Here is a 26,909-nt window from a genome sequence, read left to right as displayed (position 1 = left end):
AAAGCGTCTGCTCTAGCCTTTAGCTCGGTGTGGATGTTGCCTGTAATCCATGGTTTCTGTTTGGGAAATATACGTACGGTCACTGTGGGGACGACGTCGTCGATGCACTTATTGATGAAACTAGTGACTGAGGTGGTATACTTCTTATGCCATTGGATGAGTCACGGAACATATTCCAGTCTGTGCTAGCAAAACAATCTCGTAGCGTAGCATGCGCATCTAACCACTTCCATATTGAGCAAGTCATTGGTACTGCTTTAGTTTTTTCTTGTAAGCATGAATCAGGAGTGTAGAATTTTGGTCTGATTTGCCAAATGGAGGGCAAGGGCGAGCTTTGTATGTGTCTCTGTGTTTGGAGTAAAGGTGGTCTAGAGTTTTTTTTTTCTCCTCTGATTGCACATGTGACATGCTGGTATAAATTAGGTATAACGGATTTAAGTTTGTCTGCATTAATGTCCCCAGCCACTAGGAGTGCCGCTTCTGGATGAGCATTTTCTTGTTCACTTATGGCCTTATTCAGCTCCTTGAGTGCGATCTTAGTGTCAGCATTGGTTTGTGGTGGTAAATAGTCAGCTACACGAAAATATAGATGAAAACTCTCTTGGTAGATAGTGTGGTCTACAGCTTATCATGAGGTATTCTACCTCAGATGAGCAATACCTCAAAACTTCCTTAATATTAGACATTGTGCGCCAGCTGTCATTGACAAATAGACACACACCACCACCCCTCGTCTTACCGAACGTAGCTGTTCTGTCTTGCCGATGCATGGAACACCCAGCCAACTGTATATTATATGTGTGAAACATAAGATATTACAGTTTTTAATGTCCCATTGGTAGGATAGTCTCGAACGGAGCTCATCCAGTTTATTCTCCAGTGATTGCATGTTGGCCAATAAAACGGATGTTAGAGGCGGGTTACCTACTCGCTGAGGAATTCTCACAAAGCACCCGGATCTGTGCTCCCAGTTTCTCCATCTTTTCTTCATGCGAATGACGGGGATGGGCCTGGTCCGGGAGCAACAGTATATCCTTCGCGTCAGACTAATTAAAGAAAAAAATCTTAGTTCAGTTCGAGGTCAGTAATTGCTGTTCTGATATCCAAAAGCTCTTCTCGGTCATAATAGACGGTGGCAGAAACATTATGTACAGAATAAGTTACAAACACACAAAATAGGGGAGAAGGGTAGAGAATGGGACCGCAGCCTGTGCCTGACAGTAGTTATAGCTCTCTGGATTGTAAGCTAAGTTTGGATGCCTCTGCCTTGTCAGAAGCTTATCCCTTATCAGGCCGTTCCCCACTTATCTACTCGGCACAGCAGAGGGAATACAGGGGATCCAGTGTAATCAGAAGCGTGCCTGTCTGCCTGTGGATAATTGACACCGGAGGGGGATGGCTGCTGTTTTATAGTTCCTAACCAATCAAATCAAATTGTATTTGTCACATGCGCCGAATACAACCTTACCGTGAAATGCTTCTGACTTGTTGTTTTAAGCAGGTGGTGTCAGAAAAGTTACCACAGGGATAACTGGCTTGTGGCGGCCAAGCGTTCACAGCGACGTCACTTTTTGATCCTTCGATGTCGGCTCTTCCTATCACTGTGAAGCAGAATTCACCAAGCGTTGGATTGTTCACCCACTAATAGGGAACGTGAGCTGGGTTTAGACCGTCGTGAGACAGGTTAGTTTTACCCTACTGACGATGTGTTGTTGCAATAGCCCTCAACCAACAATGCAGTTCAAGAAATAGTCAAGAAAATATTTACTAAATAAACTAAAGGAAAAAATACAATAAAAAGTAACACAATAAAATAACAATAACAAGGTTATATATACGGGGGTACTGGTACAGAGTCAATGTGCTGGGGGTACAGGTTAGTCGAGGTAATTTGTACATACTATGCATAGATAATAAACACTGAGTAGCAGCAGTGTAAAAAATAGCCTTTACATCACCTCTCAGTATGATTATAATGAACATGTGTCTATCTTGCACCGTTATGAAATTATTAAGAGACTAGATACAAGTAGCTAATCCTGGCGACCAATGTTTTAGCATTGCGTTATTGAGGCAAGCAGATCAGAGACGTCAAGGTGGAACCCAAACATGTGCTATGTATAGTGTAAATAACAACTACCAATAGACCTGCTCAATTATAAGTGTAATGGTCAATCAAATCATTACTTTGTAAAACCAGGGCTGCATTTACTCAATTTAACTAATATAATTTATTAGTCAAAAATAATTAACGCTCAAACAATTCCAGTGTACATGAAATACATGATACATTCCAGACTACTCAGAGTAAATGACTATCACCAATAGGTTAAGACTTAACGTGGTTTCCACGTGTCTTTATTTCAGAATAATCTCTTCAGAGGAAAAAACGATGTGTGTCTGATACACACAGGAGCTTGATAGCAAGAGCTCTAAATATGAACAAATTCACTGCCCTTTTGACCAAAAGGAACACACCCCCACCCTGAATTAACATGTCTTAGCACTTTGCTAGTGAAAACAAGCACACCCAGATTGCAATCTAATCAACTCCATTTAAATGATAGGAGTTCACCTTCTGTGTCGTTATTGTTATTCCACATTTTCATCAGTCTTCACACCTCTCCTAGCGTCAGTGACCCCAGGACTTCCGTGAGAACGTCTCTTCCTTGAGATTGCCACAGATAAGGTGTGTTTGACCCCAGTGATAGCCCACAGATGGTCTGCCATCCAAACAATGTCATAAATCACTGGCTAGTTGCGAGTATATCACCTTCTCTCATTCTACCACTACATTCACACATCAATAAATGTGCTTCTAAAAATTAACAGGTGTTAATCAATGTCAGGACATGAATAATCAGGCAAGACTTGATGTATAACATTATGACAATCGCCACAGTCCTCTGTCCTCCTTTCCTATTTTATCTTCTCCTGTCCTCTGCTCTCCTCTGTCGTCCTCTCCTCTGTCCTTCTCTTCTCTCATGTCCCCTCCTCTTCTCTTCTCTGTCCTCTTCTCTTCTGTCCTATTCTCTCCTCTGTCCTCTCCTCTGTCCTTTTCTCTCATCTCCTTTCCTCTTCTTTCCTTTCCTCTGTCCTCCACTTCTCTCCTCTGTCCTCTTCTCTCATCTCATTTCCTCTTTCCTCTCATCTGTCCTCCTCTTCTCTCCCCTCCTCTCCTTTTCTCTCATCTGTACTTATCTCCCCACCTCTCCTCTGTCCTCCTTCTTTCTCTGTCCTTCTCTTCTCTGTCCTCTTCTCCTCTCTCCTCTGTCCCCCTCTTCTTCTTTCCTCTCCTCTCATCCTCTTTTCTGTCCTCATCTTCTCTCTTCTTCTCCTTCCTTTCACCTCCTCTCTCGTTCTCTTCTCTGTCCTCCTCTTCTCTCCTTTCACCTCCTCTTATTCTCTTCTCTGTCCTCCTCTTCTCTCCTTTCACCTCCTCCTCTTGTTCTCTTCTCTGTCCTCCTCTTCTCTCCTTTCACCTCCTCCTCTCGTTCTCTTCTCTTTCCTCCTTTTCTCTCCTTTTACCTTTTCCTCTCGTTCTCTTCTCTGTCCTCCTCTTCTCTCCTTTCACCTCCTCCTCTTGTTCTCTTCTCTGTCCTCCTCTTCTCTCCTTTCACCTCCTCCTCTCGTTCTCTTCTCTGTCCTCCTCTTCTCTCCTTTTACCTTTTCCTCTCGTTCTCTTCTCTGTCCTCTTCTCTCCTTTCACCTCCTCTCGTTCTCTTCTCTGTCCTCCTCTTCTCTCCTTTCACCTCCTCCTCTCGTTCTCTTCTCTGTCCTCTTCACTCTTTTCACCTCCTCTCGTTCTCTTCTCTGTCCTCTTCTCTCCTTTCACCTCCTCTCGTTCTCTTCTTTGTCCTCCTCTTCTCTCCTTTCACCTCCTCTCGTCTTCTCCTCTCATCCTCTTCCCAGTTTCAGTGGACTACCCTCTATGTACGATGATGATCATGATATTCTTGGGATCTGGGGCGGCCTGTGTGTGTGTGTGTGTGTGTGTGTGTGTGTGTGTGTGTGGTGTCAGGGTATAAAAACTAACCGGTTGATCGGCAGGTTGGTTGAAATTAGAGCCTCCATCTATGTCACTGACATGTTTCTCTGGTCCATGGGATAACTAAAAACATTTGCTAATCAACCATCCAATCCCCCGCATCTTAAACAGGGAACAGAGAGATCCCAATCCATCAACACAAACACACTCACACATACGCAGCACACACACACACACAATCCCCCCCACCCCACCCCACCCCCCACTCGGAGTTCAGAACGAGTGTATGACATCACCTCTAGGGCATTATTGGGTCTTCACTGTCTGCTTTCACACCTACTCAAATATTACCCTCCCGAGTCACACACACTCCTGTCCGCTGCCTCCACCGCCACCCGCTTAAACAAACTAAAAAAAACTCTTGACGTCATCTGGAGGAAGGGGGAGGAAGGGGAGGCTTGAGTGCATACTTGGCCTTTTTTTGCATCCCGAAACAGAGTGTGAGGAGGGACAATAACCCTCACATCCTTCCCTCCTCCCCCTCCCAGCAGACTATGTAACACAGTCACTGGACCAAAGACAAAGTTACCAGGACATAGAAAAAGCACAGGTCACATTTCACAGGTCAGACTGACCTCCCTCCAGATGCTATGGTGGTGTGACCTGGGGAGTGGGAAAGGAGAAGAGAGACGAAAACATACCCGGGTGGGGAGTGTGTAATGTTGTCCTTTCCTTGTTTAACTTTACTGTCGTCCTGCTCCCTCCCTCGGTCCTGGCTGTAAAACACTGTAAAATACGATACGCCGGAAAAGGTCATAAAAGTCTCTGGGGTTAAAAGGTCTCCTGTGAACACGTGCGTGCGTGTGCGTGTTAGCTACATGTGCTAACAGAAGAATGCAGGCTTGATGCTGCCAGGGCCAATGTTGGAAGGACTGACTCGTTACAGACCCCAGTGAACGATAAGGGAAAGTTTCCTAGCGTGTTTAACGACAGACTATTTTCTCGTAGTACCTACTCCTTTAACAGGAGACAAACACAACGAGAGGCTGCGTTCCAGCTGATTCTGATTTTTGTGTGACACCTTGCCCTACAGATAACTGTGGATAGGTCAAAGGTCGATGAATAGGTTCATCTATCTGATATATAATCTGACATACAGCCCTGCGTTAAGAATATGCAAATAGCTAATTACAGAAAGATCATATTAGAGTCTGGTTAAGGCATTTCTGTGTGGTAGTTAAAACATGATTTTTTTCAACCAGCATTCAACCTGACCACAGCGTTACAAAATAACCCCAGCCTTATGTTTTTTCATCCAATTTTGCATTTAGGGTAGCCTTAGTAACTGCATTACTATTCAATAAAATAGGCCCCTGCTGGAGAAGAGATTACAATGCTTTTAGTTATATGCATATTCTACAGATGAAACAGAGGAGCAGTTCTAATGAGAGATGAAGAGAGATAGAGAGAGATGAAGAGCAATGAAGAGAGATAAAGAGAGAGATATGAAGAGGAAAGCAAAAGGTGAAGAGAGATGAATTGAGAGATAAAATAAGAAAAAGAGAGAGATGGAGATGGAGAGAGATAAAGAGGAAACTGAAGAGAGATATGAAGAGAGATAAAAATAGATTAATTGAGAGATAAAGGAAGAGAAGCAGAGAGATGAAGAGACAAAGACAGAAATGAAGAGAGATGATGAGAGGTAAAGAGAGAGATGAAGATAGAGATATAGAGAGATGAAGAGATAATAATTGAGAGATGAAGAGAAATGGTGAGGAGAGGGAGAGAGAGATGAAGAAAGATGGAGAGATTAAGGGAGATTAAGAGAGATAAAAGAGATAAAGAGAGATGAAGAGAGAGATGAGGAGCCATGAAGAGAGAGATAAGAGATGAAGATAGATAAAGAGAATGAGATGAAGAGACAAAGAGAGATGATGAGGAGAGGTGAAGAGAGAGAGAGGTGGTGAAGAGAGAAATTAAGAAAGATGAAGAGAGATTGAGAGATAAAGCGAGACGGAGAGAGATGAGGGGAGAGACAGAGAGAGATGAAGGGAGAGATTAAGAGATTTTAGGAGGCTGGTTTTGGCTGCTGTCCTTCATTCCATTATCCCTTCCTGTAATTCCTCAGTACCTATAGGTGTTGGCAGCGGAGCAGGGAGGAGGGCTAGGGGGGACAGGATTAAGACCAGACTTTCAAAGTGTCAACCAATGCCAGGTGCACATGGGGAAACAGTTACTCTTTATATTTGTCAATCTCTCTCTCTCTCTCTCTCTCTCTCTCTCTCTCTGTAAATACCTTTTTTTTTCTGGATCTCTCTCTCTCCTTGCTCTTTTAAAATAATGTCTTTCTCCGTTCTCTCTCTCTGAATATCACTGCTCTGTGGAGATAAGGTGTGTGTGTGTGTGTGTGTTGGGAGCAAATCAGTGAAAATTCCCTACTTCTTCAGACAATTCTCAATTTCTTTGACATTTTGTTCCCGTAACAGTCATTATCCATTTACTACCTCCGCCTAAAAGGTTCTGAACACTTCAGTAGAAGTCTATCCCCCCGACGCTCAGTCAAACCTGGTACACTCGTCAAACGCACGTGCGCGCACACACGCACACACAGGTTGTCTTTGGCAGCGAGCGGGCATAACATTATTCTAGCTGCTTAAATGAAGAGAAGTTGTTCTACACCGGCTGTAAATTAGTTATAGGGGACTATTTTCATTTGGACTATCATTCCCGGTAGAGCCCATTTTGGAGGCGAACAGGCCTGTTTGTCTGTTGCGCACCGGTCAACATAAATCTCCCCAAATGATGGGCCCTTTCCCTTTTTTCATGTAGCTGGAAATCAATCTCCTAAATGAAGACTGAAATAAGGCTGGAAATCAATCTCCTAAATGAAGACTGAAATAAGGCTGGAAATCAATCTCCTGAATGAAGACTGAAATAAGGCTGGAAATCAATCTCCTAAATGAAGACAAATAAGGCTGGAAATCAATCTCCTAAATGAAGACAAATAAGGCTGGAAATCAATCTCCTAAATGAAGACAAATAAGGCTGGAAATCAATCTCCTAAATGAAGACAAATAAGGCTGGAAATCAATCTCCTAAATGAAGACAAATAAGGCTGGAAATCAATCTCCTAAATGAAGACAAATAAGGCTGGAAATCAATCTCCTGAATGAAGGCTGAAATAAGACTGGAAATCAATCTCCTGAATGAAGATTGAATGTGTTTCTGGCCCATAAATTATAAGTATAGTCTCTGCCCCTCTCACGCAATAACACCAAGCAGCCCTGCAAAAGCCTGCTGCTGCTACTGCTGCTGCCAATGCTACCGCTAATACTGCTGCTAATACTGCTGCTACTGCTGCTGCTACTGCTGCTACTACTGCTACCTGTACTGCTACTGCCACTGCTGCTACTGCCAGTACTACTGGTACTGCCACTACTGCTACTGTCACTACTGCTACTGCTACTACTGCTACTACTACTGCTGCTGCCAATGCTACCGCTAATACTGCTGCTAATACTGCTGCTACTGCTGCTGCTACTGATGCTACTACTGCTACTACTACTACTGCTACTACTACCACTGCTGCTACTGATACTACTACCACTGCTACTACTGCTGCTGCTACTGCCGCTACTGCTGCAGCTGCTACTGATGCTACTACTGCTACTACTACTACTGCTACTACTTCTACTGCTGCTACTGCTACTAATGCTACTGCTGCTACTACTGCTACTGCTACTACTACTACTACTACTGCTACTGCTACAGCTACTGCTGCTATGGTTACTGTCGCTACTGCTACTGCTACTGCTGCTGCTACTACTGCTACTGCTACTACTATTGCTACTGCTGCTACTACTGCTACTGCTACTACTATAGTTACTGCTGCTATGGCTACTGCTGCTACTGCTATTGCTGCTGCTGCTGCTACTGATACTGCTACTTCTACTGCTACTACTGCTACTGCTACTGCAGCTATGGCTACTGACGCTACTGCTACTGCTGCTGCTACTGCTGCTGCTACTACTGCTACTGCCACTGCCGGTACTACTGGTACTGCCACTACTGCTACTGCCACTACTGCTACTGTCACTACTGCTACTTCTACTGCTACTTCTCCTACTGCTACTACTACTACTACTGCTAACGCTACTGCTACTGCCAGTACTGCTACTGACACAACTGCTACTACTACTACTGCTTCTACTACTACTACAGACACAACTGCTACTACTGCTACTATTGTTACTGCCGCTACTGCTACTCCTACTGCTGCTGCTATTACTGCTACTACTGCTACCATTGCTACTGCTGTTGCTACTACTACTACTGCTACTGCTACTGCTCTTACTGCTACTACTACTACTACTACTACTGCTAACGCTACTGCTACTGCCAGTACTGCTACTGACGCAACTGCTACTACTACTACTGCTTCTACTACTACTACTACAGACGCAACTGCTACTACTGCTACTATTGTTACTGCCGCTACTGCTGTTGCTACTACTGCTACTGTTACTGCCACTACTGCTACTACTACCGCTACTATTACAACTGCTAGTACTGCTCCTGCTACTGCTGCTGCTACTGCCGCTACTGCTGCTTCTACTACTGCTACTGCTAATGCTACTACTGCTACTTCTGCTACTGCTACTACTACTACCACTTATTTTGCTGCTACTGCTACTACTGCTACTACTGCTGTAACTACTACTGCTACTACTACTACTGCTACTACTTTTTCTGCTACTGCTGCTGCTACTGCTACTGCTAATGCTAATACTGCTACTGCTGCTACTTCTGCTACTTCTGCTACTATTACTACTACTACTTCTACTGCTGCTACTACTGCTAATACTGCTACTACTGCTGCTACTGCTACTAATACTGCTACTTACGCTACTGCTAATGCTACTACTCATACTGCTGCTAATGCTACTACTGCTACTGTTACTGTTAATGCTTCTACTAATACTGCTACTGCTGCTCCTGCTACTACTGCTACTACTGCTACTACTGCTGCTGCTGCTGCTACTGCTGTGCTGCTATCACTGCTGCTACTACTACTACTACTACTGCTACTACTGCTACTGCTACTACTGCTGCTCCTGCTACTACTGCTACTACTGCTACTACTGCTGATGCTGCTGCTACTGCTGTGCTGCTATCACTGCTGCTACTACTACTACTACTACTGCTACTACTGCTACTGCTACTACTACTGTTACTACTACAGCTACTACTGCTGCTACTGCTACTACTGCTACTGCTACTACTGCTCCTACTGCTACTGCTACTACTGCTACTACTACTGCTGCTACCAGTACTACTGCTACTGCTACTACTGCTACTACAGTGCTGTGGTGGTTTTACAGTGCTGTGGTGGATTTATCACTCTGTGGTGGTTTTACAGTGCTGTGGTGGATTTATCACTCTGTGGTGGATTTATCACTCTGTGGTGGATTTATCACTCTGTGGTGGTTTTACAGTGCTGTGGTGGTTTTACAGTGCTGTGGTGGTTTTACAGTGCTGAGGTGGTTTTACAGTGCGTAGGTGGTTTTATAGTGCTGTGGTGGTTTTACAGTGCTGTGGTGGTTTTGCAGAGCTGAGGTGGTTTTACAGTGCTGAGGTGGTTTTACAGTGCGTAGGTGGTTTTATAGTGCTGTGACAGTTTTACAGTGCTTAGGTGGTTTTACAGCGCTAGGTGGTTTTATAGTGCTGAGGTGGTTTTACAGTGCTGTGACAGTTTTACAGTGCTGAGGTGGTTTTACAGTGCTGAGGTGGTTTTACAGTGCTGAGGTGGTTTTACAGTGCGTAGGTGGTTTTATAGTGCTGTGGTGGTTTTACAGTGCTGAGGTGGTTTTACAGTGCTGAGGTGGTTTTACAGTGCTGAGGTGGTTTTATAGTGCTGAGGTGGTTTTACAGTGCTGAGGTGGTTTTACAGTGCTGAGGTGGTTTTACAGTGCTGAGGTGGTTTTACAGTGCTGAGGTGGTTTTACAGTGCTGAGGTGGTTATACAGTGCTGAGGTGGTTTTATAGTGCTGAGGTGGTTTTACAGTGCTGAGGTGGTTTTACAGTGCTGAGGTGGTTTTACAGTGCTGAGGTGGTTTTATAGTGCTGAGGTGGTTTTATAGTGCTGAGGTGGTTTTACAGTGCTGAGGTGGTTTTACAGTGCTGAGGTGGTTTTATAGTGCTGAGGTGGTTTTACAGTGCTGAGGTGGTTTTACAGTGCTGTGGTGGTTTTACAGTGCTGAGGTGGTTTTGAGGTGGTTTTACTGCGTGTTGTCAGAGAGCAGATGATGACACATGCTGTCAATCCCTCTACCAGTACTCCTCCAGGCTTCAACACATAAAGGATACACACGTACACACACACAAATGCACAAACACAGAAGCTCACAAACACATGCTCACACACACACACACACACACACACACACACACACACACACACACACACACACACACACACACACACACACACACACACACACACACACACACACACACACACACACACACACACACACACACACACACACACACACACACACACAATCTACTGCAGGGATAGCCTGCAGTTCTATCTTACTATCCAGGTCTGTACCAAAACAATTCGAGCTTCTACTTCTAAAAATGGACCTTTCCAGAAACAAGTCTCTCACTGTTGCTGCTTGCTATAGACCACCCTCTGCCCCCAGCTGTGCCCTGGACACCATATGTGAATTGATTGCCCCCCATCTATCTTCTGAACTCGTGCTGCTAGGTGACCTAAACTGGGACATGCTTAACACCCCGGCCATCCTACAATCTAAGCTTGATGCCCTCAATCTCACACAAATGATCAATGAACCTACCAGGTACAACCCCAAATCCGTAAACACGGGCACCCTCATAGATATCATCCTAACTAACTCGCCCCCCATATACACCTCTGCTGTTTTCAACCAAGATCTCAGCGATCAATGCCGGGGTATCCTGGAATGACATTGGGGTATGCCTGGTTATTCTTTAAAAGTGCCTTCCTCACCATTTTAAATAAGCATGCTCCATTCAAAAAAATGTAGAACTAGGAATAGATATAGCCCTTGGTTCACTCCAGACCTGTCTGCCCTTGACCAGCACAAAAACATCCTGCTGCGTTCTGCATTAGCATTGAACAGCCCCCGTGATACAAAGCTTTTTTAGGGAAGTCAGGAACCAATATACACAGGCAGTTAGGAAAGCTAAGGCTAGCTTTTTCAAACACTAATTTGCATCCTGTAGTATAAACTCAAAAAGGTTCTGGGACACTGTAAAGTCCATGGAGAATAAGAGCACCTCCTCCCAGCTGCCCACTGCACTGAGGCTAGGAAACACTGTCACCACCAATAAATCCACAATAATTGAGAATTTCAATAACCATTTTTCTACGGCTGGCCATGCTTTTCACCTGGCTACCCCTACCCCGGTCAACAGCCCTGCGCTCCCCACAGCAACTTGCCCAAACCTCCCCCACTTCTCATTCACCCAAATCCCGATAGCTGATGTTCTGAAAGAGCTGACAAAAATCTGGACCCCTACAAATCAGCCGGGCTAGACAATCTGGACCCTCTCTTTCTAAAATTATCTGCCGAAATGATTGCGACCCCTATTACTAGCCTGTTCAACCTCTCTTTCGTATCGTCTGAGATTCCAATAGATTGAAAAGCTGCCGCGGTCATCCCCATCTTCAAAGTGGGAGACACTCTAGACCCAAACTGCTACAGACCTATATCTATTCTACCCTACCTTTCTAAGGTCTTTGAAAGCCAAGTTAACAAACAGATTACCGACCATTTCGAATCTCACCGTACCTTCTCCGCTATGCAATCTGGTTTTAGAGCTGGTCATGGGTGCACCTCAGCCACGCTCAAGGTCCTAAGCAATATCATAACGATAAGAGACATTACTGTGCAGCCGCATTCATCGACCTGGCCAAGGCTCTCGACTCTGTCATTCACAACATTCTTATCGGCAGACTCAACAGCCTTGGTTTCTTAAAAGGTTGCCTCGCTTGCTTCACCAATTACTACTCTGATAGAGTTCAGTATGTCATATGGGAGGGCCAGTTGTCCGGACCTCTGGCAGTCTCTATGGGGGTGTCACAGGGTTCAATTCTCAGGCCGACTCTCTTCTCTGTATACATCAATGATGTCGCTCTCGCTGCTGGTGATTCTTTGATCCACTTCTACGCAGACGACCACATTCTGTATACCTCTGACACTGGACACTGTGGACACTGTGTTAACGAACCTCCAGATGAGCTTCAATGCCATACAACTCTCCTAAAACTAAATGCATGCTCTTCAACCGATCGCTGCCCGCACCTGCCCGCCCGTCCAGCATCACTACTCTGGACGGTTCTGACTTAGAATATGCGGACAACTAAAAATACCTAGGTGTCTGGTTAGACTGTAAACTCTCCTTCCAGACTCACATTAAACATCTCCAATCCAAAATTAAATATATAATCGGCTTCCTAATTCGCAACAAAGCATCCTTCACTCATGCTGCCAAACATACCCTCGTAAAACTGACCATCCTACCGATCCTCGACTTCGGCGATGTCATTTACAAAATAGCCTCCAACACTCTACTCAACAAATTGGATGCAGTCTATCACAGTACCATCCGTTTTGTCACCAAAGCCCCATATACTACCCACCACTGCAACCTATATGATCTCGTTGGCTGGCCCTCGCTACATATTCGTCGCCAAACCCACTGGCTCCAGGTCATCTACAAGTCTCTGCTAGGTAAAGCCCCACCTTATCTCAGCTCACTGGTCACCATAGCATCACCCACCCGTAGCACGCGGTCCAGCAGGTATATTTCACTGGTCACCCCCAAAGCCAATTCTTCCTTTGGCCGCTTCTCCTTCTAGTTCTCTGCTGCCAATGACTGGAACAAACTGCAAAAATCTCTGAAGCTGGAGACTCTTACCTCCCACACTAGCTTTAAGCACCAGCTGTCAGAGCAGCTCACAGATCACTGCACCTGTACATAGCTCATCTGTTAATAGCCCATCCAATCTACCTCATCCCCATACTGTATTTATTTATTTATCTTGTTCCTTTGCACCCCAGTATCTCAACTTGCACATTCATCGTCTGTACATTCTACCATTCCAGTGTTTACTTGCTATATTGTAATTACTTCGCCACCATGGCCTATTTTATGCCTTACCTCTTTTATCCTACCTCATTTGCACACACTGTATATAGATTTCTCTACTGTATTATTGACTGTATGTTTGTTTATTCCATGTGTAACACTGTGTTGTATGTGTCAAACTGCTTTGCATTATCTTGGACAGGTCGCAGTTGCAAATGAGAACTTGTTCTCAACTAGCCTACCTGGTTAAATAAAGGTGTTCTCAACTGGCCTACCTGGTTAAATAAAGGTGTTCTCAATTAGCCTACCTGGTTAAATAAAGGTGTTCTCAACTAGCCTACCTGGTTAAATAAAGGTGTTCTCAACTGGCCTACCTGGTTAAATAAAGGTGTTCTCAACTAGCCTACCTGGTTAAATAAAGGTGAAATACATATTTTCAGTACTACTCTCTCAGACTTACTTCATGTGGGATTTGCTTTTTTGCTGAAACGGAACAATTTGAAGTATGTTATTTTATTACGTATGTGATTATATTATATTATTTGGGGGATTATTTTGTGCTTGTTGACATTTACTGATAGATAGGAAATATTTGGTTGCAGCTGCCATAAAGCCTGCCTAAATGGTTGTGTACGCGACCAATAACATTGGATTTGATTGATTTAATTTTATTTTATATTTTGTAACATCAGTTCCTAGACTAATTTAATCTGTCACCACCTCATGCTAACACAGGTGTTCTATACCAAACAGGGATACTCAGATTTCCCTCCAGAGAATCATTTGTATTCTGTTTTCCACTTAGAATCACTGAGGCGATCCTTTAAAACCAGTGAAACTATTGAACATCTTTTCTAAATAGAAGTACAGTCTCTTGGATCTCTCCAAGCTGCCTGTTGGTGAGGTGTAACTTTCCACTCTGTCTCTCTCAGCTGTAAGTCGCACCTGTCAGAGACAGGTGAAGGGATGTGTGTGTGCGTGCGTGCGTGGGACAGAAGGTGAGATTTTTTGAGGGTCAGCTAAGATCTTCCAGGTATAGTTGTGAGGCTTGCCTCCTTATTTCACCAGAGAGTTTAGACTGCATACCAGGATATCTGTCTGTCTGTCTGTCTGTCTGTCTGTCTGTCTGTCTGTCTGTCTGTGATATGAATGATTATCTAGGTATTTGTTGTCATTAGACACACAGCTTTTAATATAATACTCACTCAGTCATCTTTGATTCGGCTTGGTTGTTATTCTTAGATTGCCTCAGGCGCCTATTGTTTGAAGCACGTTGAATATCTTTGTTACAACATGTTTTTTCTCTTGATCTTTGGTGTCCTTCGACAGTGGAATCCGAAGATAACATATTCCTCTCTCTCTCTCTCTCTCTCTCTCTCTCTCTCTCTCTCTCTCTCTCTCTCTCTCTCTCACACTCTCTCTCTGTCTCTCTGTCTCTGTCTCTCTCACACTCTCTCTCTCTCTCTCTGTCTCTCTCTGTCTCTCTCTCTCTGTCTCCGTCTCTCTCACACTCTCTCTCTCTTTTTTGCTCGCTCTCTAAACTTTGTATTTTTGTCTGGGATCCACACTTCATTTAACAGATTACATTCTCACCACTGGTGCCAGTATTTCTGGTCATATGATATTGATCTTCTCAAATTGTGTAAAATTCCACAAATGCTTTAAGAAAAGAGACCTGAAACTGTAATATCAGCAGCATCTGTGTCCGCCTTGGGAGAAGGTATGGCTACTGCTGTATCCCACTAACGATGGTCTCTCCTTCAAAATGTCTCATGACTTTTCTCATGTATCGTCCCTCATCCATTGTCTGTCAGCAATCTTATGATGCTATTGTCTTACTGTCTTTAGGCTGTCTGTCTCCCTGTGGAGACAGTTTAGGACAGATGAACCAACTGTCTGTGTCTCCACAAGGAATTCTCATTAACGATAACAACCTGGTAACATTGCGGCAGGTAGCCTAGTGGTCAGAGCGTTGGGCCAGTAACCGAAAGGTTTCTAGATCGAATCCCTGACCTGACAAGGTAAAAATATGTCGTTCTGCCCCTGAACAAGGCAGTTAACCCACTGTTCCTAGGCCGTCATTGTAAATAAGAATTTGTTCTTAACTGACTTGCCTAGTTAAATAAATTGCGGGTAACAAAAACATTTGAGTTGTTTGGAGAATGAGAGGAGGATGCCATTTTACTCTGACGTCTACCGTCACATCCAGCAGAGGTAAGTTACCCCGCCCCCCTCTCTCCCCCTCCTCACCCCAACCCCCAGGTGTCCTATAGTGATTGGTCGTTCGCGAACAGGAAGGCCAGGGGACCAGTTGTTTTTAAATAAACTAATTCTGCTAACAGTTTTATAACCCCGACCTCGTAAAACTGGCCCAGGCTTTTGGTCGGCCCTGTGATGGCGTAAGTAGAGCACAGCAGTCCGTGCCTGGAATACCCATTTGCCTTGTGGGAGCTTGTCTGTGTATCAGCTGGTGTGTCTGATGTATGCCTACTGTGTCACGTTCCACATCAAACGCATCCAAGCCCTTCCCTTTTTGTTTCCCCCTTAAAATAGGGAGTCTGATAAAGAGAGAGAAAGACAGAGATAGAGAGAATTAGAAAGAGAGAGAGAGGTAGAGAGAATGACAGAGAGCGGGTTAGAAAGAGAGAGAGAGTGAGTGAGCATAGAGAGAGAGGAAGGGCGGGAGAGTAGAGAGAAAGAGGAAGGGCGGGAGAGTAGAGAGAGAGAGGAAGGGCAGGAGAGTAGAGAGAGAAGATGGGAGAGTAGAGAGAGAGAGGAAGGGAGAGTAGAGAAAGAGGATCCAATTAGGATCTGGCTATAAAATACTTGAATCAGTTATAGAACCCATTGCCCTTTATTGTGAGGTCTGGGGTCCGCTCACCAACCAAGAATTCACAAAATGGGACAAACACCAAATTGAGACTGCATGCAAAAATATCCTCTGTGTACAACGTAAAACACCAAATAATGCATGCAGAACCAAATTAGGCCGATAACCGCTAATTATCAAAATCCAGAAAAGAGCCATAAAATTCTACAACCACCGAAAAGAAAGCGATTCCCAAACCTTCCATAACAAAGTCATCACCTACAGAGAGATGAACCTGGAGAAGAGCCCCCTAAGCAAGCTCGTCCTGGGGCTCTGTTCACAAACACAAACAAACCCCACAGATCCTCAGGACAGCATCACAATTAGACCCAACCAAATCATGAGAAAATAAAAAGATAATTACTTGACACATTGGAAAGAAATTATCAAAAAAACAGCGCAAACTAGAATGCTATTTGTCACTGAACCGAGAGTACACAGTGACAGAATACCTGACCACTGTGACTGACCCAAAGAAACTCAGTGAGCATAGCCTTGCTATTGAGAAAGGCTGCCATAGGCAGACCTGGCTCTCAAGAGAACACAGGCTATGTGCACACTGCCCACAAAATGAACTGGAAACTGAGCTGCACTTCGTAACCTGCCAAATGTATGACCATATTAGAGACACAAAAAAAACAATTTTTATACATTCCTATACATATTGGGAGAAATACCACAGTGTGCCATCACAGCAGCAAGATTTGTGACCTGTTGCTACAAGAAAAGGGCAACCAGTGAAGAACAAACACCATTGTAAATACAACCCATATTTATGTTCATTTATTTTCCCTTTTGTACTTTAACTATTTGTACATAATATGACATTTGAAATGTCTTTATTCTTTTGCAATTTTTGTGTGTGTAATATTTACAGTAAACAAAAATATTTAACTTTGTTTATTTTCTACTTCACTTACTTTTGCAATACTTTTGCCAATAAAGCCCTTCAATTGAAATGTAATTGAAATTATATTGAATTGAAGTGAGAGGGAGGGACGGAGAGCAGAGAGATGGAGGGAGGGAAGAGCGAGCGAGAAAGGGGGTGAGCAAAGCTCACACGATCAGTCTGCACGAGTCTGTGTGAGAGAGAGAGACAGAGAGAGAGACAGAGATATATAGTGTGACAGAGAGAGACAGACAGACAGATAGATAGATAGATAGATAGATAGATAGATAGGGATAGAGAGACATATAGAGAGAGAGACAGAGAAGGATAGCAAGTGAAATAGGGGACAGAGGGATTGAAAAGCTATTGTAGAAGGAAGAGGAGACTCTACTGGCTGTGTCGGATCAGCAGCAGCTGTTGGATATTCCTGTCTTCCTGTCTACGGTGGCGGGTTGAAGGTAAGACCACCAGAGATCTGGAGGTGACCCAGGGCTCCTCTCACTCTCAACCCAGGATCAGTGCACCTTCTCTGGATTTGATACTCACGATCACTGGGTGTCCTCAGCAGTTATTCCATCATAACTGGCATTTATGGGGTACATTAGCAGACTGTCATGTTCAAACTGAATGTAGGTTAATGCTGTGGTTTACAGCATTAGGGCTCCAGTTTGCTATTTCCTGCACACATAGACAGAATAACATAGAATAACATAGAACATAGAATAGAATAGAATAACATAGACAGAATAACATAGAACATAGAATAGAATAACATAGAATAACATAGAACATAGAATAGAATAACATAGAACATAGAATAGAATAACATAGACAAATATCATATTTTCCATCAAAAGGTATTTTACCAGGTAACCAATTAATGTGCACAATGAATGACAAATAATTATAGCACAGCATTGCTTTAGGTAATGGTTGCCTTATCTTATGTACTATACAGACAAATCTATCAACAGTAATGTCATTCCTTCCATCAATAGGTAGATTAATACAGGTATTTTTTAAAGCCATTAGAGGATGGTTGAGGCGTTGGTCCTGCCTGGTTGTGTCAGCTCATTGTGTAGTCATTCAGCCGCAGTCATCAGGTATCTCCTGACTCCACGGTGGTATTTCTAGCCTCAGTATGTGCCCAGGCACTGTTCTGGTTAAAAGCACACATTTCAACAGCCTGACCCTGCCACTTTGTTTGGTAAGCTGAGGGATGAGGCTGGATGCATCAACTGACAATACATGAAAAGTTTTGAAACAAACACATTGTTTGTTTCCAAATACTTATTACAATAAATTAAGCTCTACATTTTGGGTACTGATACAGCATTTATAAGTTCAATTCTTTGAGTATCAATAGAGTTATATGAACTATTAAAATGATCAGAAATCAGAAACAGATTTAGCCTTTAAGGACTGTGATGATGACATACTGGTATGTGCTATCGTACAACCATAGACATGGATAGATAGAGTAATACATGTAGCTATGTAATGTTGTTGGAACTATTACATTACTCTATGTAATGTTGTTGGAGCTATTACATTACTCACCATATGTGTTGCTGAAGGTAGATATATAAATCAGTGTGACCACAGCGCAGACACACAGAACTGGAAGGTGTTTATGTGAACATTTGTATGAAGTGGTGTGTGTGTGTGTGACCGTGACCATGGCTGCTTGTATTGCCAAATATCTTATTCATAATAGCCGTAAGAACATTGTTACTGTCAGTGTGACAAGAATTATGCTGCTGTGTTATGATGTCAAATCAGTCCACATTAATTACACCCCCTGGCTCATAGAACGGTGTGTGTGTGCGTGTGCGTGTGTGTGTGTGTGTGCACGCTGATGAGGAAGACACAGACAGAAACAAAAGGACATTTTATTAGGTTGTTGTGTGAAGGCAGTTTGTGTGTTTATGTGGGCGTATCAAAATATCAAATAAAATCACATTTTATTGGTCACAGATATGTGTTTAACAGATGTTATTGCGGGTGTAGAGAAATGCCTCTGTTTCTAGCTCCAACAGTGCAGTTAATTCTAACAAGCAATAATCTAACAATTTCACAACAATACACACATATCTAAAGTAAAGGAATGAAATTAAGAATAAATCAATATTTATGTGGGGGGGTGAGAGGATTTATGAGGTGAGGTCTGTTGTGCCTGAATGATGTAGCCTAGGGACATGGCTTTCGCGGTGTGTGTGTGTCAGTGTGAGTGTGGGTCTATGTGGGTGTGTATGTGTGCAGGGTTAGTACTGGGGTTATGGCCTCATGCTGAGTGGTGATGATGACAGCTACAATGGGACACCGGTAGAGAAGAGAGACAGATTGCTGGATAGAGAGAGAGAAAGATTGATGGATAGAGAGAGAGAAAGATTGCTGGATAGAGAGAGAGAAAGATTGATGGCTAGAGAGAGGGACAGAGAGAAAGAAACAGAGTAAGTAACGCACACTTCCATCCAGACATCTCACTTCAGTCGAAGCCAATGATACCAGCTGAGAAACACCTCATGCTCATTGTGTGTGTTCTGCTGGTGTGAAAAGACTGTTCTTGAATTGTTTGGAGAGGAGTAGGAGGAGAGGAAGTGTGTTTGAAGTGTCAAACACGTCTCCAGAAACATGTGTAGTCAGACCAATCCAGGTGTGTGTGTTCGTGTGTGTGTCTATCCATCTATGTGGGGATCGTTCTCTCACCATTACACACCAGTGTGTGTTTCTATATCTACCAGTGTGTTTCTATCTACCAGTGTGTTTCTATCTACCAGTGTGTTTCTATCTACCAGTGTGTTTCTATCTACCAGTGTGTGTTTCTATCTACCAGTGTGTGTTTCTATCTACCAGTGTGTTTCTATCTACCAGTGTGTTTCTATCTACCAGTGTGTTTCTATCTACCAGTGTGTTTCTATCTACCAGTGTGTTTCTATCTACCAGTGTGTGTTTCTATCTACCAGTGTGTGTCTATCTACCAGTGTGTGTCTATCTACCAGTGTGTGTTTCTATCTACCAGTGTGTGTTTCTATCTACCAGTGTGTGTTTCTATCTACCAGTGTGTGTTTCTATCTACCAGTGTGTGTTTCTATCTACCAGTGTGTGTTTCTATCTACCAGTGTGTTTCTATCTACCAGTGTGTTTCTATCTACCAGTGTGTGTTTCTATCTACCAGTGTGTTTCTATCTACCAGTGTGTGTCTATCTACCAGTGTGTTTCTATCTACCAGTGTGTTTCTATCTACCAGTGTGTTTCTATCTACCAGTGTGTGTTTCTATCTACCAGTGTGTGTCTATCTACCAGTGTGTGTCTATCTACCAGTGTGTGTCTATCTACCAGTGTGTTTCTATCTACCAGTGTGTGTTTCTATCTACCAGTGTGTTTCTATCTACCAGTGTGTGTTTCTATCTACCAGTGTGTGTTTCTATCTACCAGTGTGTTTCTATCTACCAGTGTGTTTCTATCTACCAGTGTGTGTTTCTATCTACCAGTGTGTGTTTCTATCTACCAGTGTGTGTTTCTATCTACCAGTGTGTTTCTATCTACCAGTGTGTTTCTATCTACCAGTGTGTGTTTCTATCTACCAGTGTGTTTCTATCTACCAGTGTGTGTTTCTATCTACCAGTGTGTGTTTCTATCTACCAGTGTGTGTTTCTATCTACCAGTGTGTGTTTCTATCTACCAGTGTGTGTTTCTATCTACCAGTGTGTGTTTCTATCTACCAGTGTGTTTCTATCTACCAGTGTGTTTCTATCTACCAGTGTGTTTCTATCTACCAGTGTGTGTTTCTATCTACCAGTGTGTGTTTCTATCTACCAGTGTGTGTTTCTATCTACCAGTGTGTGTTTCTATCTACCAGTGTGTTTCTATCTACCAGTGTGTTTCTATCTACCAGTGTGTTTCTATCTACCAGTGTGTGTTTCTATCTACCAGTGTGTGTTTTTATCTACCAGTGTGTGTTTCTATCTACCAGTGTGTGTTTCTATCTACCAGTGTGTGTTTCTATCTACCAGTGTGTGTTTCTATCTACCAGTGTGTGTTTCTATCTACCAGTGTGTGTTTCTATCTACCAGTGTGTTTCTATCTACCAGTGTGTTTCTATCTACCAGTGTGTGTTTCTATCTACCAGTGTGTGTTTCTATCTACCAGTGTGTGTTTCTATCTACCAGTGTGTTTCTATCTACCAGTGTGTTTCTATCTACCAGTGTGTGTTTCTATCTACCAGTGTGTGTTTCTATCTACCAGTGTGTGTTTCTATCTACCAGTGTGTGTTTCTATCTACCAGTGTGTGTTTCTATCTACCAGTGTGTGTTTCTATCTACCAGTGTGTGTTTCTATCTACCAGTGTGTTTCTATCTACCAGTGTGTTTATATCTACCAGTGTGTGTTTCTATCTACCAGTGTGTGTTTCTATCTACCAGTGTGTGTTTCTATCTACCAGTGTGTGTTTATCTACCAGTGTGTGTTTCTATCTACCAGTGTCTGTTTCTATCTACCAGTGTGTGTTTCTATCTACCAGTGTGTGTTTCTATCTACCAGTGTGTTTCTATCTACCAGTGTGTTTCTATCTACCAGTGTGTGTTTCTATCTACCAGTGTGTTTCTATCTACCAGTGTGTGTTTCTATCTACCAGTGTGTGTTTCTATCTACCAGTGTGTTTCTATCTACCAGTGTGTGTTTCTATCTACCAGTGTGTTTCTATCTACCAGTGTGTGTTTCTATCTACCAGTGTGTGTTTCTATCTACCAGTGTGTGTTTCTATCTACCAGTGTGTGTTTCTATCTACCAGTGTGTGTTTCTATCTACCAGTGTGTGTTTCTATCTACCAGTGTGTGTTTCTATCTACCAGTGTGTTTCTATCTACCAGTGTGTGTTTCTATCTACCAGTGTGTGTTTCTATCTACCAGTGTGTTTCTATCTACCAGTGTGTGTTTCTATCTACCAGTGTGTGTTTCTATCTACCAGTGTGTACGTCCATTTATTTGGACCGTGGTGAAACTCAGATGGCCAGTTTGCTGGTGAACTAGTCTGATGAACTAGTCTGGTGAACTAGTCGGATGAACTAGTCTGATGAACTAATCTGATGAACTAGTCTGGTGAACTAGTCTGGTGAACTAATCTGGTGAACTAGTCGGATGAACTAGTCTGGTGAACTAGTTTGATGAACTAGTCTGATGAACTAGTCTGGTGAACTAGTCGCATGACCTAGTCTGATGAACTAATCTGGTGAACTAGTCTGATGAACTAGTCTGATGAACTAGTCTGGTGAACTAGTCTGGTGAACTAGTCTGGTGAACTAATCTGATGAACTAGTCTGGTGAACTAGTCTGGTGAACTAATCTGATGAACTAGTCTGATGATTCTGTCTCACTGTAGCAGGAATGTGCCTTTGACTAATGAACACACTGCAGGCACAGTAAATTCATTCTAATGAACACACTGCAGGCACAGTAAATTCATTCTAATGAACACACTGCAGGCACAGTAAATTCATTCTAATGAACACACTGCAGGCACAGTAAATTCATTCTAATGACCACACTGCAGGCACAGTAAATTCATTCTAATGACCACACTGCAGGCACAGTAAATTCATTCTAATGAACACACTGCAGGCACAGTAAATTTCATATTCTTAAAATAAAGTGATGAGCCTAACTGACTTAATACAGGGAATTTTTACTTATTAAGATTAAATGTATGGAATTGTGAAAAACTGAGTTTAAATGTATTTGGCTTAGCTGTATGTAAACTTCTGACTTCAACTGTAGGTATTCCTCTTGTCCAGATGGGATAGGGTGGTGTGGATCTATCGGGGCGTCAAGCAAATTGTGGGTCTAGGGTGACAGGTAAGGTAAAGGTGATATGATCATTGACTAGTCTCTCAAAGCACTTCATGATGACAAAAATGAGTGCTACGGGATGAAAGTCATTTAGTTAAGTTACCTTTGATTTCTTGTGTACAGGAACAATGATGGACATCTTGAAGCATGTGGGGACAGCAGACTGGGTTAGGGAGAGATTGAATATGTCCGTAAACACTCCAGTCTGCGCATGCTCTGAGGACACTGCTAGGGATGTCTCCTGGGCCGGCTGCCTTGCGAGGGTTAACACGCTTTCAATGTCTGACTCACTTCAGCCACGGATAAGGAGAGCCCACAGTCCTTGGTAGCGGGCCATGTCGGTGGCACTGTGATATCCTCAAAGTGGGCGAAGATAGTGATTAGCTTGTCCAGAAGCAAGACGTCGGTGTCCTCGACGTGGCTGGTTTTCCCTTCGTAGTCCGTGATTGTCTGTAGACCCTGCCACATACGTCTCAAAGTCTGAGCCACTTTGTCTCTGTACTGACGTTTTGCCTGTTTGATTGACTTACGGAGGGAATAACTACACTGTTTGTATTCTTCCATATTCATATTCATATTCATACACATAGTGGTGCGCACCCTCAGTTTTAGGCGAATGCTGCCATCTATCCACGGTTTCTGTTTAGGGTAGGTTTTAATACTCACAGTGGGTACAACATCTACAATACACTTCCTGATAAACTGAACCCTGAGAACTAAAGTCCTGACATCTGAAGCCTTGACAAAAGCTAGAGGCAAGGTTTCTCATCACATGGCTGCCTAAGTATGATTCTCAATCAGAGACAATGATAGACAGCTGCCTCTGATTGAGCTGCCTCTGATTGAGAACCACACCCTGCCAAACACAAAGAAATAGAAAAGATAGAAATAAAGAAACTAGAATGCCCACCCTAGTCACACCCTAACCAAAAAAGAGAATAAAAGCCTCTCTATGACCAGGGCGTGACAGATACGCCATCCCATCTGGTTTGCTCTTAGTGGGATTATCATTTGTTTTTCAACAAGACAATAACCTAACACACCTCCAGGCTGTGTAAGGGCTATTTGACCAAGAAGGAGAGTGATGGAGTGCTGCATCAGATGACCTAGCCTCCACAATCACCCAACCTCAACCCAATTGAGATGGTTTGGGATGAGTTGGACCGCAGAGTGAAGGAAAAGCAGCCAACAAGTGCTCAGCATATGTGGTAACTCCTTCAAGACTGTTGGAAAAGCATTCCAGGTGAAGCTGGTTGAGGGAAAGGGTGCAAAGCTGTCATCAAGGCAAAGGGTGGCTACTTTGAAGAACCTAAAATCTAAAATATATGTAGATTTGTTTTTTTGGTTAGTACATGATTCCATATGTGTTCTTTCATAGTTTTTATGTCTTCACTATTATTTTACATTATAGAAAATATTAAAAATAAAGAAAAACCCTTGAATGAGTAGGTGTGTCCAAACGTTTGACCTGTACTGTATGTTTACACTGCCAAAGCAAGTGAAATAGATAATAAAAAACAGTGAAATAGACAATCCAAAATAAACAGTAAACATTACACTCATAGAAGTTCAAATGAATAGAAACATTTAAAATGTCATGTTATGTATATATACAGTGTTGTAACAATGTGCAAATAGTTAAAGTATAAAAGGGAAAATAAATAAACATAAATATGGGTTTCATTTACTATGGTGTTTGTTCTTCACTGGTTTCCCTTTTCTCGTGGCAACAGGTCACGAATCTTGCTGCTGTGATGACACACTGTGGTATTTCACCCAGTAGATATGGAAGTTGATCAAAATTGTATTTGATTTCGAATTCTTTGTGGGTCTGTGTAATCTTAGAGAAATATGTGTGTGTCTCTCTCTCTTTCTTTCTCTCAATTCAATTAGATTCAAAGTGATTTTATTGACATGGGAAACATGGGTCTCCATTCAATCAAATGTACAGGCCTTGCGAAAGTATTCGGCCCCCTTGAACTTTGCGACCTTTTGCCACATTTCAGGCTTCAAACATAAAGATATAAAAATGTATTTTGCACGCCCAATTTTTCAGTTTTGGATTTGTTAAAAAAGTTTGAAATATCCAATAAATGTCGTTCCACTTCATGATTGTGTATTCTTCACAAAAAATACAGTTTTATATCTTTATGTTTATTATCTTATATATATCTTTATGCTGTATTTATTAAGCCCTTCTTACATCAGCTGATGTCACAAAGTGCTGTACAGAAACCCAGCCTTAAACCCCAAACAGCAAGCAATGCAGGTGTAGAAGCACGGTGGCTAAGAAAAACTCCCTAGAAAGGCCAGAACCCAGGAAGAAACCTAGAGAGGAACCAGGCTATGAGGAGTGGCCAGTCCTCTTCTGGCTGTGCCGGGTGGAGATTATAACAGAACATGGCCAAGATGTTCAAACATTCATAGATGACCAGCAGGGTCAAATAATAATAATCATAGTGATTGTCGAGGGTGCAACAGGTCAGCACCTCAGGAGTAAACGTCAGTTGGCTTTTCATAGCCGATCATTGAGAGTATCTCTACCGCTCCTGCTGTCTCTAGAGAGTTGAAAACAGCAGGTCTGGGACAGGTAGCACACCCGGTGAACAGGTCAAGGTTCCATAGCCACAGGCAGAACAGTTGAAACTGGAGCAGCAGCACGGCCAGGTGGACTGGGGACAGCAAGGCGTCATCAGGCCAGGTAGTCCTGAGGCATGGTCCTAGGGCTCGGGTCCTCCGAGACAGAGAAAGAAAGAAAGAAAGAATGAAAGAAAATAGAGAGAAATTACCAAAGCAAGTGAAATAAACAATAAACAAAAGTAAGAAGACACAGAACAACATTTTAAAAAACGATTCGAATTTTACAGTAAACACGTACTCAAAAAGGTTTCAAAAAGATAAAGACATTTCAAGTGTTATATTATCATCTATATTATCAGTAGACTGTTTTAGCAATGTGCAAATAGTTGTTGTATGAATAGTAGGGGAAGATAAATAAACAGATAATTATTGGTGGTATTTACAATGCTGTTTGTGCTTCACTGGTTACCCTATTCTCATGGCAAAGGGCCACAAATCTTGCTGCTGTGATTGCACACTGCGGTATTTCACCTAACAGATATGGGAGTTTATCAATGTTTGATTTGTTTTCAAATTATTTGTGGGTCTATGTAATCTGAGGTAAATATTTATCTCTAATGTGGTCACACATTTGGCAGGTGATTAGGAAGTGCAGCTCAGTTTCCACCTAATTTTGTGGGCAATGGGCACATATCCAGGTCTGCCTATTGCGGCCTCTCTCAATAGCAAGGCTATGCTTACTGAGTCATAGTAATGGATTTTCTTAATTTTGGGACAGCCACAGTGGTCAGGTAGTCTGTCACTGTGTACTCTCTTTTTAGGGCCAGATAGCATTCCAACATGCTCGTTTTTTGGTTGATTCTTTCCAGTGAGTCAAATAGTATATATCTTTTTTTGCTGTCTGTCTGTCTGTCTGTCTGTCTGTCTGTCTGTCTGTCTGTCTCTGTCTCTGTCTCTCTCAATTCAATTCAATTTAAATTCAAGGAGCTTTATTGGCATAGGAAACATGTGTTAACATTTCCAAAGCAAGTGAGGTAGATAATAAATAAACAATAAAAATGAACAGTAAACATTACACATACAGAAATTTCAAAACAGTAAAGACATATATATATATATATATATATATATATATATATATATATATATATATATATATATATATACAGTGCCTTGCGAAAGTATTCGGCCCCCTTGAACTTTGCGACCTTTTGCCACATTTCATGCTTCAAACATAAAGATATAAAACTGTATTTTTTTGTGAAGAATCAACAACAAGTGGGACACAATCATGAAGTGGAACGACATTTATTGGATATTTCAAACTTTTTTAACAAATCAAAAACTGAAAAATTGGGCGTGCAAAATTATTCAGCCCCCTTAAGTTAATACTTTGTAGCGTCACCTTTTGCTGCGATTACAGCTGTAAGTCGCTTGGGGTATGTCTCTATCAGTTTTGCACATCGAGAGACTGACATTTTTTCCCATTCCTCCTTGCAAAACAGCTCGAACTCAGTGAGGTTGGATGGAGAGCATTTGTGAACAGCAGTTTTCAGTTCTTTCCACAGATTCTCGATTGGATTCAGGTCTGGACTT

At 42.5% G+C, this 26,909-nt stretch overlaps 1 protein-coding gene across 2 annotated transcripts in view; it reads left to right on the top strand.

Annotated features, from left to right (window-relative positions):
- The first annotated feature begins 1,342 nt into the window (after positions 1 to 1,342).
- LOC139406168 (norrin-like) overlaps positions 1,343 to 26,909 on the top strand; it is a 67,565-nt gene continuing 41,998 nt past the window's right edge. The window contains exon 1 of one of the 2 annotated variants that reach the window (XM_071148656.1): positions 1,343 to 1,683. The gene's annotated coding sequence lies outside the window, so the exon portion shown is untranslated. Of the gene's footprint in view, positions 1,684 to 17,000; positions 17,346 to 26,909 lie in introns of those variants that run through there. The other variant, XM_071148655.1, reaches the window with a different exon arrangement.

The sequence above is a fragment of the Oncorhynchus clarkii genome, chromosome 3 (genome assembly GCF_045791955.1).
Source record: "Oncorhynchus clarkii lewisi isolate Uvic-CL-2024 chromosome 3, UVic_Ocla_1.0, whole genome shotgun sequence".
Classification (NCBI taxonomy): Eukaryota; Metazoa; Chordata; class Actinopteri; order Salmoniformes; family Salmonidae; genus Oncorhynchus; species Oncorhynchus clarkii.
This window is presented reverse-complemented; position numbering and strand designations above follow the sequence as displayed.